Here is a 9,918-nt window from a genome sequence, read left to right on the forward strand (position 1 = left end):
ACTCTGGCATGTGCCCCACCTCCCCATCCCTCTGCCACTCCATTCAAAACTAGAGCGTGTTCAGACAAATGTGATGATGGCAGAGACTGGTCTTTGTGGAATTGCTCACTCTCTGTACCAATCACAATAACCAGCCAAAGTCCATGTTGATCAGACTGGCCTGTCCTGAGCCCTGGTTTTTGGCAGGATAGGCCTAGAGGGCATAGGCCTGGGACCTGAGGACATGTCCTCACTGACATTGACAGAAATACAAAGGAGGAGGGACACACAAGGAATAGAAGAAATGGCTTTACTGTCCAGGCTCGACTTCAACCCACCCTCCATGAACCCCCACATCATACCCAGTCCCAACTATACCCACCCCTGGGCCCTGGGCCCAGACCTTGTGATACTCTGCCTAGCACATTTCTGATTCAATGTCTTCCTATTGACAGGTTTACCCACACAGCCCTGGCAGCAGGTACCTGCCATGTCCATTTTCCTGTAATAGACTCACACTCAGGGTAGGCAGGCCCAATGCAGCCTTCCTATGAACCTAGAAAGACCCTAGAAAGACCAAAAGATGGAAAATGCCCTGCCTCCCATCAGAGCTCTGTGCCAAGGAGCTGGCCCCATGGCTCAACCTGAAGGAAAAAAAACACCTCAGTGAAAGGAGCTGGTAGTAATCAGGGTACCCCATTTCTGGGTAGGCTGAGCAGCCCGCCAGAGTGTACAGTTCCTCGGGCTTAAGGAAGAGTCTGGAACCTGGGGAAAGCCCAGGCTGTGGCCTTGCTCCTGGAAGGCTGGGTCTGGGCATACTCTGCAAGCAGATACACCATTGGCCACATGATTCTCTATGAATCTGTTTTCTTTACTTCTCAAGGTAGACCTGGGGTAGTGTCTCTTGCCTAAACTAGATGCCCCCACTGACAGGACTGGTGATGCACAGCAGGCCTGGGATGACCACTCTGCCTTATAGCAATTCCTGTGGTACCACTTCTGTAGGAGAAGGAACTTAGGTAGCATCTGACAGTCATAAAGCCATTCTGAAAAGGCTCCTGGCAACCAAGTGTAACTGCCCATGCCACCAGGGGAGCAGAGCCAGTAAATTACAGCTGAGGACTGCACACCCCCACTCATATTTATATCTGCCTCGGTGGCTGAAAATGGATATTTATGCATTTTCAATATCCAGGGCAAATGCTCCATCACTCAGGGCTGTGTGGCTCCAGCACAATACCTTGGCCCCACAGAGACATCCCTCTTCCTCCTGTTTTACTATCTTGGAGGCTTCCAAAGGTGGCCTAGCCTCCTAGCCCTTGCCAAACCTTCTACCTCTACCTTCAGCCCCATATAACTCAGAGGAGAGTATGGGAAAGGTCAGCTAGCCTCCCCTTGGGAGCCTCAGAGCCCACCCAGGGACAGAGGCAGTACCCCACTATATACATACTGACAGCCAGACTCAGATGTTAGATGGTCTGAGCTAGGTCATGCAACATCTCTCAAGACCAGAGTTCTTTCCACATTGCCAGAGGCTGAGAAATGGCTGTGTGAACAGGGTAAGTGTCCAAGTCTGGTTAACTGTCCCCCTCCTCAGTTCCTTACACCTCATTTCCTTGCCTTTCTCTGTCTGTCTCTGAACCTCTCTGGAAGCTCAGGATGTCTCTGGGCCTCGGTCTGGCTCTTCACACCTGACTCTATCCTTCAATGCCACTTCCTCTCTCATCTCTGGTCCCAGTGTCTGGCATCCTCCCATATAGCCCCGCTTCCCTTCTCCTGGCTCTCATCCCTTCTGTCCCTCGGAGTCCATGTGTAAGGGGTGTAAGGAGCTATCTTGGCATCTGGGAGGAATCTCATGGGGCAGATGTGTGTCCTGTAAAAAAGTCTGTCCCACCCCTGCAACTCCCCTCCCTGGAGTAGAAGTGGGATTGGGGCTGGAGGTCCCAGGGCTGATTTCATCTTCATGGAAGCCCATGATGAGACACGTGTGGGTCTCCATCCCACATGTATTCCAAGAGCACTGAAAGGAAGCTTCTGGCCCAGTCTGGACATACCCTGGGCTTCTGCACAAATCTGCAGGTCTGATCTGTACTCATCTCTGAAGAGCCTGTGTGTGCCTGAGCTGTAAAGAGGTCTGGGTGTGTGTATAAAGGCACATACAACTGCTGGCATGAGATTTTCACATTCCCTGTGGATCTCAACCAATGTGCAGCAGATCATCTGTGTGCAATACCATGCCTGTGCGGCAAGGCTGGGGAATATATGCTTGCTCCTATACACACACCTGTGTACACACCTCCAGCAGTGTGTCCACATGCATGAGCACTTCTGTGTTTTACGCTGTGTCCACACCACATACATGAGCATTTCTGTGTTTGTTTGTTTGTTTGTTTGTTTGTTTTTTGAGACAGGATTTCTCTGTGTAGCTTTGGAGTCTATCCTGGCACTCGCTCTGGAGATCAAGCTGGCCTCGAACTCACAGAGATCTGCCTGCCTCTGCCTCCCGAGTGCTGGGATTAATGGCGTGAGCCACCAATGCCCGGCCATTTCTGTGTTTTATGCTGTGTCCATACCACTGCATGAGTATTTCTGTGGGTTTTTTTGTTATTGTTTGGGTTTTTTTAACTTTTTTAAAGATTTATTTATTATGTGTACAGTGTTCTGCCTGCTGTTGTCCTTGCAGGATAGGTGTTTGTGAGCCACCATGTGATCGCTGGGAATTGAACTCAGGACCGCTGGAAGAGCAGTCAGTGCTCTTAACTGCTGAGCCATCTCTCCAACCCGAGCATTTCTGTGTCCACACCACATGTACGAGTATTTCTGTGTTTTATGCTGTGTCCACACACAGTAGCTGTCAGCACGTATCTCCATCCTGGTTCCCTGGAGCTGACACCTGTCCCCTACCAGAGAATCACTGTGCCATGTCTCTGGGTGCTAGTGGTGGCAGTGGCAGCAGAAAGCTAGGCCTGTAGCTGACGATTATGCAGTGCAGTGGAAGGCTGACTAATGAGGCCACCTTCTTTGCCAGCCTGGGAGCAGGTACTGCTAATTATTGCTCAGTGAGCAGCTCCCTGGAGAAAGGCTGCTGAAGGGCTGGCTCTGTCCCTCCCCTGAGTACTCTTCCTCTACTCCCTGCAAACCCTGAGGTGCAGCCAAATTCACAGACACCACAAAGTGGGGGAAGGCAGAGAGCTAGCCAGAGGTCAGTGCCTGGTCCCACCAAGAGACTCCTGGTGTGTGCCATCCCATTAGCCTGCTTCCAGAAATCACTTCCCATGCATCCCTCTTTATTTGAGCACAGTCTCTAAAAAACCTTCAGGAATCCCAATGTGCTCCAGCGGGAAGGAGGCCCTGCACACCCGGTACAGTTCCTCCACACACAAGGAGCACACTCCTGAATAATGAACACCAGACAGACGTCAGCTGGGCTGGGGGCTGCTAACCCTACAGCTGTGTGACCTTGAGCAGGTCCCTACGCTGCTGGGCATTGGTTTCCTCGTATGTAAAATGAGGGAAGATTAGAAATCAGTTTTCACAGAATGGCATGTGACCCTTGGCGATGCCTAACAGTTTAGAAAGCACACCTTGCACAAAATGCTTTTTATTTGCTATAGCCTGAGCATGCCCTTCCGATTGCTTCAAATATTCTTCTGACTGATTAAATGGCTAACACAATGCAAATACTATGTACAGGGACTTTATATAGTATGTTTTTAGGAAATCATGCTCAGTATAGATGTCTTTCTCCAGATATTTTCAGTTGGATGAATCTCTGATTGCTGATGTCACGAGAAAGAAGGGATGACTGCATGTATACACTTGTATGTATGGAGGGGAGTGACACATGCGTGTGCATATGTTTGTACTAACGAATGTGTTAGAAACAAGGAGAACTTAAAAAAGAAAAAAAAAAAAAGAAACAAGGTGGACTCACACATTTGAAAAGTAAGCTAGCTTAAAGAAAAGCACAAGCATATAAGAGTTCAGAGGGCACGAGAGTCTAACAGAAGTCCTGACTGGATGATAACCAACTGCCGCCACTATGTGTCTGAGGGTCCCTGAGGCCCTTCTCTGCTTGAGGAGTGTTGGATTTCAAACCCCTGGATTTCAAAAATATGAAAACAAGGCCCTGTGCCCCTTTGCTTTCATAGCCACCAAGACAGAATACTGTGTGAAAAGACATGGGCCATTTACTGAGGGGCATGTAGGACAGACAGACACTCTGGTCACAGGTCCCACAAAATCTCAGGCATGTCACACTCATGGTCCCAAGGTGCACATGTGTGGCCTCAGTTTGGTTCAGGCCAGACATTGAGGGACTCAGCTGAAGCCTGTCTCTGGACAGAGGTGACTCTGGAGGGCCCTAAGTCTTCCCTGGGGAGAAGACATTTCTCCTCCTGGGAAGCTTTCGCAGGCCCCTGTCATGCCCTAGGCTCCTCCACCTGCTCACCTATTCCGCCTAGGAGAAAACAGCCTATTCCACAGCCTCAAATGCCTCTGTCCTCCAAGAGGCCGGTGTGAATCACAGGAATTTATAGCCAGCCTAGAGTGGGATTTATGAGTCTGCCTGAAGCCCCAGCCGTGAGGAGGGGCTGCCTGTCAGCCCCCCATTGCCACAGATTGATGAGGCTGTTTCCTGCCAAGAAAAACTCCCCTCTGTGGTAGGCAGTGAGGGAAACACTCCCAGGACCAAGGGCTGGCTTTTACCTTGCACTTGCCCCAGGTCTTAATGTGTCCACACCCAGAGACCAGCTTCCTCAAAACACCCCCTATGTCACACATTGGTGTGCAAACCTGCAAGGACCAGAGTGATGCACCCTCCAAGTCTTCCATTTTTTTACCCTTGGACCCAGAACCTGTTGAATCCAGAGCCAGATAAGAATTTTGGGAAGTCCAGAATATGTAGGGCACGCACACACAGACACACACACACAAAAAAAAAAAAAAAAAAAAAATCATGAACAAAGGCCCAAAGGGGAATGGACCTTGCCCATTTACATAGCAGTACAATAGTAAGGCTGGCCTAGTCGCAGCTGATTGTCATGTGTCCACAGGGGCAATTTTTTGGCTCCAAATGAAGGCTTCTCCCCAGAGGATAGACTGACTTGGGGTTGACCAAGATACGTTTAATAGCCACTGCCTCTTCGTACCTGCTTCTTTACCAAGAAAGTGAGGATCAAAATGAGCTCAATCACTGTGAGTTTCCAGTAGATGCTGCAGATAAAAAACCCCAGGACAGAGCACCTGAGGTCTCAAGGGATCCACTGACTGGCTTGCAGGAGCAGCTCAGGGAATGAGGTGGCTTCCTGCTGGAGGATAGCAACAGGACTCCCAGAGCTTTCCATGAAAGTGGAGCTGAGGTTACCACCTTGTACCTTGCCTCAGCTAAGTTTCTGCTATGGACAACCTGAGAGCAAGTCTTCCCTTTCTAACCATCAAAACAAAGCCAGGGAGGACCAATTTGGGAAGCAGCGAGACCCACCTCCTGCAGTACCCGATTCTTACCACTTGGAAGCAGCAGGGAGTAGAACTGGAGCTCGGACTCCTTCCAGCTGCGGAGGCTGCAGTCTGGCTGCTGGCCAGTCCCTCTCCCAGTGCTGATGGGGTCTCCGACTCCCTTCCGCCTCCAGCCAGTTCTTCCGAGAACCAGAACTGGAAGACCATCACATCCAGATGTTTATGCTCCCCACAACCCCGAGAAGCAGCCAGCATTCTCCCCACTTTTCAGATGGGGAAACTGATGAGTTAGACCAGAGATAGGAGATAGGAGAAAAGACAACCGAATGTGCTGGAGCCAATTCCTCATCCCTCTTTCTTAGCTGCCATCCTCACGAGAGAGGCCATGTGAAAGGAGGGCTGCAGCCAGACTGACCTGGCTGGAAGCCTCTGTCTCACCTCGAGCTGTGTTGCTGGACCACTCATCTACCCTCTCCGATCCTTTGTTTATGTCAGTGCCTGGAACATGGCAAGGACTGTGCAAGAGGCTCCTGCTTGGCTTCTGGTAGATGTCACACTCCACGAAAGTGAGGCATGTCTATCTTTCTCACCTGGCCCCTGCCACCAGGGTTTTCCTCCCTGATTCCCCTCCACAATCCTGGACCAACCCTTTCATCTCTCTCCTCCCCAGGAAGTCCTCCCTCTGCCCACAGCTACCCACTTAGGCTTTGAGGGAGAGCTAAGGGAGCCATTCTCCCCGACACCCCACTACTTTCCTCTCAAGATACCCACACCCTTGTCTCCCAGCCCCCTCTCCTCAGCCCTGCCTCTCCCTCGTTCCCCTCTCCTGCTGAGTCTCCGCTTGCTGTGCACTGCAACTGTGTTTACAAGACAGCGATGACAGTTTTTTATTTCTCTCTTTTGTCTCCCTTCCTCCCCTGAAGGGAAACGTGCTTCCAATCTCCCAGGAAGAAATGAAGGCTCTAGACGAGAGGACACAAACAAAGGACAGGGGGACCGTGGTGACACCCCACTCCCACACGAGTCCCAAATACAAACAAGTGTTCATGTGCATGCTTGCATGCATACAAACACGCACACGTGTACGTGCACACACACACACACACACACACACACACACACACACACTTCCTCTCCTCTCCTCTGGCTGGAGCCTCCAAGAGCAGCTGTGTTATTTCGGGGGTAATTGAAGATGTCGATCTTTATTCTAGAGTATAAACAGGGCAGAGGGACACAGGAATCAAGAAGGAGAGTAATGGTGGGGCCCAGAGGAATGGAGGCCCAGTGGGGAGAAGAGCTAGACCAGATGGGAGACTGTTGACACAGACGGTGGAGGGGGAAAGCAGGAAGTCCTCTTTCCACCATGGGCAGCTGGGACATGGACCTTCCCACCCTTAGGACTCCAGGAGACATTCTCTAATCAGCTATCACCCTGCCCCTTGAGTATGAGGACAGAAGGGCTGCCTCCTGGGTGCTCCCTCTAAGTCCTGGAGACTAGCAAAGACCACCTCGACTTACCCTGGTGGATAAGTGTCTCCCTTGACCCAGAGCACCCCACCTTCTTCATGAGCATGGAGCACTTTTCTCTCACCCCAGCCCCTACCTCTGTATGTGTGTATGTGTATTGTGTGTGTGTGTGTGTGTGTTGTGTGTATGTGTGTATGTGTGTATGTATGTGTGTATGTATGTGTGTATGTGTGTTGTGTGTATGTGTATGTGTATGTGTGTGTATGTGTATGTATGTGTGTGTGTGTGTGTGAGTGTGTGTGTATGTGTGTTTGCACGTGCCTTGCCACCTTATAGTCTATAGCCTTTATTTCTGGGAAGTTGAGGTGAAACTGTGAGCCAGGCCCAGGTGTGTGAGATGAGGAGATGCCCGGGATACCTGGAGTGCTACAAGGGGTGGGTAGTGTGTGCTGTGGAGTCTAAGGGAGGTTCTTGCTTTCTCCCTGAGAGGACAGTGCAAGGTATGTGTTTGGGGGTAGCTGGTATAAGATAGAAGGTAAACTGTGGGTTTTCCATTTCTCTGGGAGATATCTTGACTCAGTGTACCTGTAACTAAGGGACATATGTCCACTAGTGACTCATTCTGACCCTCTTTCCTCATTCTCTCCATCCTTCAGAACCCAAATTCATTCCAAGAGTCCCTTCTAGCTCTCATGTCCCACCCTACTCATATCTGGTGAGCCTAGGGACCAGGCTGATCTGTCTAGTGAATAAAAGGCGAGACTTAATCCCAGGATGAGTGAAATCTCTAATCCCACACTAAATCCTAATCCTGGTCACACATAAAAACCAATTCAGGCACTGCTCATTAGTTATGTAGGGTTGCTTCTATGCCCTGAGACTCAGTTTCATCTTTCCAACAGTGCTCTTGGCCTAGGCTAGGCACTCCGTCAAAAAGGCCTGTTCAGAGACTGGTGGGAGGCTCACCTGACCTGATGACACGGGGGAGCTCAGTGGCTGCCACCTGCCACCCCCATCCCCATTCAACACTTTCAGCCCAAGCATCACTAATTTTTGCAGCTGCTGTGATAAATGGCATTGTCGGCAAAATGACATCTTTCTAATCTGCTGCAAGACAGATGGGTCCCTGAGCAGGCTCTCTCTCTCTCTCCTCTCTCTCTCTCTCTCTCTCTCTCTCTCTCTCTCTCTCTCTCTCTCTCGCTCGCTCGCTCTGGAGAGCCTGCCCAGACCAGCCTTACTGAGGAATTGGGAGGACAGACATGGACTCAAGGGTCTGGGAAGAAGAGACTTTAGGGCTCCAAGCCAGGTATGAAGCCAAATGGTTACTACAAGCCTCTTTCCTAAACATTGCTGGATCTCTGTTAATATTCCTACAATGATCTTGGTTTTTTGCCACCCATACTTAGGTCTATTCAATTCAGTTTTCATTTCAGCCAAAATCTCAGTGTTAGTCCAGGTGTAAGTGGCACACACTTGAAACTCCAGCACTCAGAAACTAAAGTAGGAGGGTCACAAGGCCAAGGCCAGCCTGGGCTGCACAGAAAGAACCTGTCTTTTAAAAGAAAACAAAATCCTGGAGCTGGGGAGAAGGCTCACTCAGTAAACTGCCTGGCACACAAGCACTAGGACTTGAGTTTGATCCCCACCTCTCACCATTAATCCCAGCACTCGGGAGGCAGAGGCAGGTGGATCTCTGTGAGTTTGAGGCCAGCCTCGTCTCCAGAGCAAGTCCAGGACAGGCTCTAAAACTACACAGAGAAACCCTGTCTCAAAAAAAAAAAGAAAGAAAGAAAGAAAGAAAGAAAGAAAGAAAGAAAGAAAGAAAGAAAGAAAAGAAAAGAAAAGAAAAGAAAGAAATATCGGACATGGCAATGCCATCTGTAATCCCAGCCCTGAGGTGGTAGAAACAGGAGGATTTCAGGGGATTCCCTGGCCAACCAGTCCAGCCAAATTAGGGACCTTCCAATTCAGTAAAAAAAAAAAAATAAACCTGGTCTCAGGTAGACAAATGAAATAGAGTTGAAAACCCTGAAATTAACCCACACCCCTACGAATGCCTGATTTTTGACAAACAATCCAAATATATACGCTGGAACAAAGAGAACATCTTCAACAAATGGTGCTGGCATAACTGGATGCAAACATGTAGAAGACTACAGATAGACCCAAGCCTTTCACCCTGCACAAAACAAGTCAAAATGCTTCAAAGACCTCAATCAACATAAACCCAGCCACACTGAACCTACTAGAAGATAAAGTGGGAAATACCCTTGAATTAATCAGTACAGGAGACCGCTTCCTGAACATAACACCAGTAGCACAGACACTGGGATCAACAATTAATAAATGGGACCTCCTGAAACTGAGAAGCTTCTGTAAGGCAAAGGACATAGTCAGCAAGACAAAATGACAGCCCACAGACTGGGAAAAGATATTCACCAACCCCACATCTGACAGAGGGCTGATCTCCAAAATATACAAAGAACTCAAGAAGCTATTCTCGAAAACAATCCAATTAAAAAATGGGGTACAGAACTAAATAGACAATTCTCAACAGAAGAATCTAAAATGGCTGAAAGACGCATAAGGAAGTGTTCAACATCCTTAGCCACCAGGGAAATGCAAATCAAAACAACTCTGAGATACCATCTTACTCCTGTCAGAATGGCTAAAATCAAAAATACCAATGACAGTTTATGCTGGAGAGGATGCGGAGAAAGAGGAACACTCCTCCACTGCTGGTGGGAGTGCCAACTTGTACAGCCACTTTGGAAATCAGTATGGCGACTCCTCAAGAAAATGGAAATGAGTCTACCACAAGATCCAGCAAATCCACTCCTAGGCATATACCCAAAAGAAACACATTCGTACAACAAAGACATCTGTTCAACCATGTTCATAGCAGCATTATTTGTAATAGCCAGAAACTGGAAGCAGCCTAGATGGCCCTCAACTGAAGAATGGATACAGAAAATGTGGTACATTTATACAATGGAGTACTACTCAGCCCCCCAA

Source organism: Cricetulus griseus, chromosome 4 (assembly GCF_003668045.3).
Source record: "Cricetulus griseus strain 17A/GY chromosome 4, alternate assembly CriGri-PICRH-1.0, whole genome shotgun sequence".
In the NCBI taxonomy this organism is placed as follows: Eukaryota; Metazoa; Chordata; class Mammalia; order Rodentia; family Cricetidae; genus Cricetulus; species Cricetulus griseus.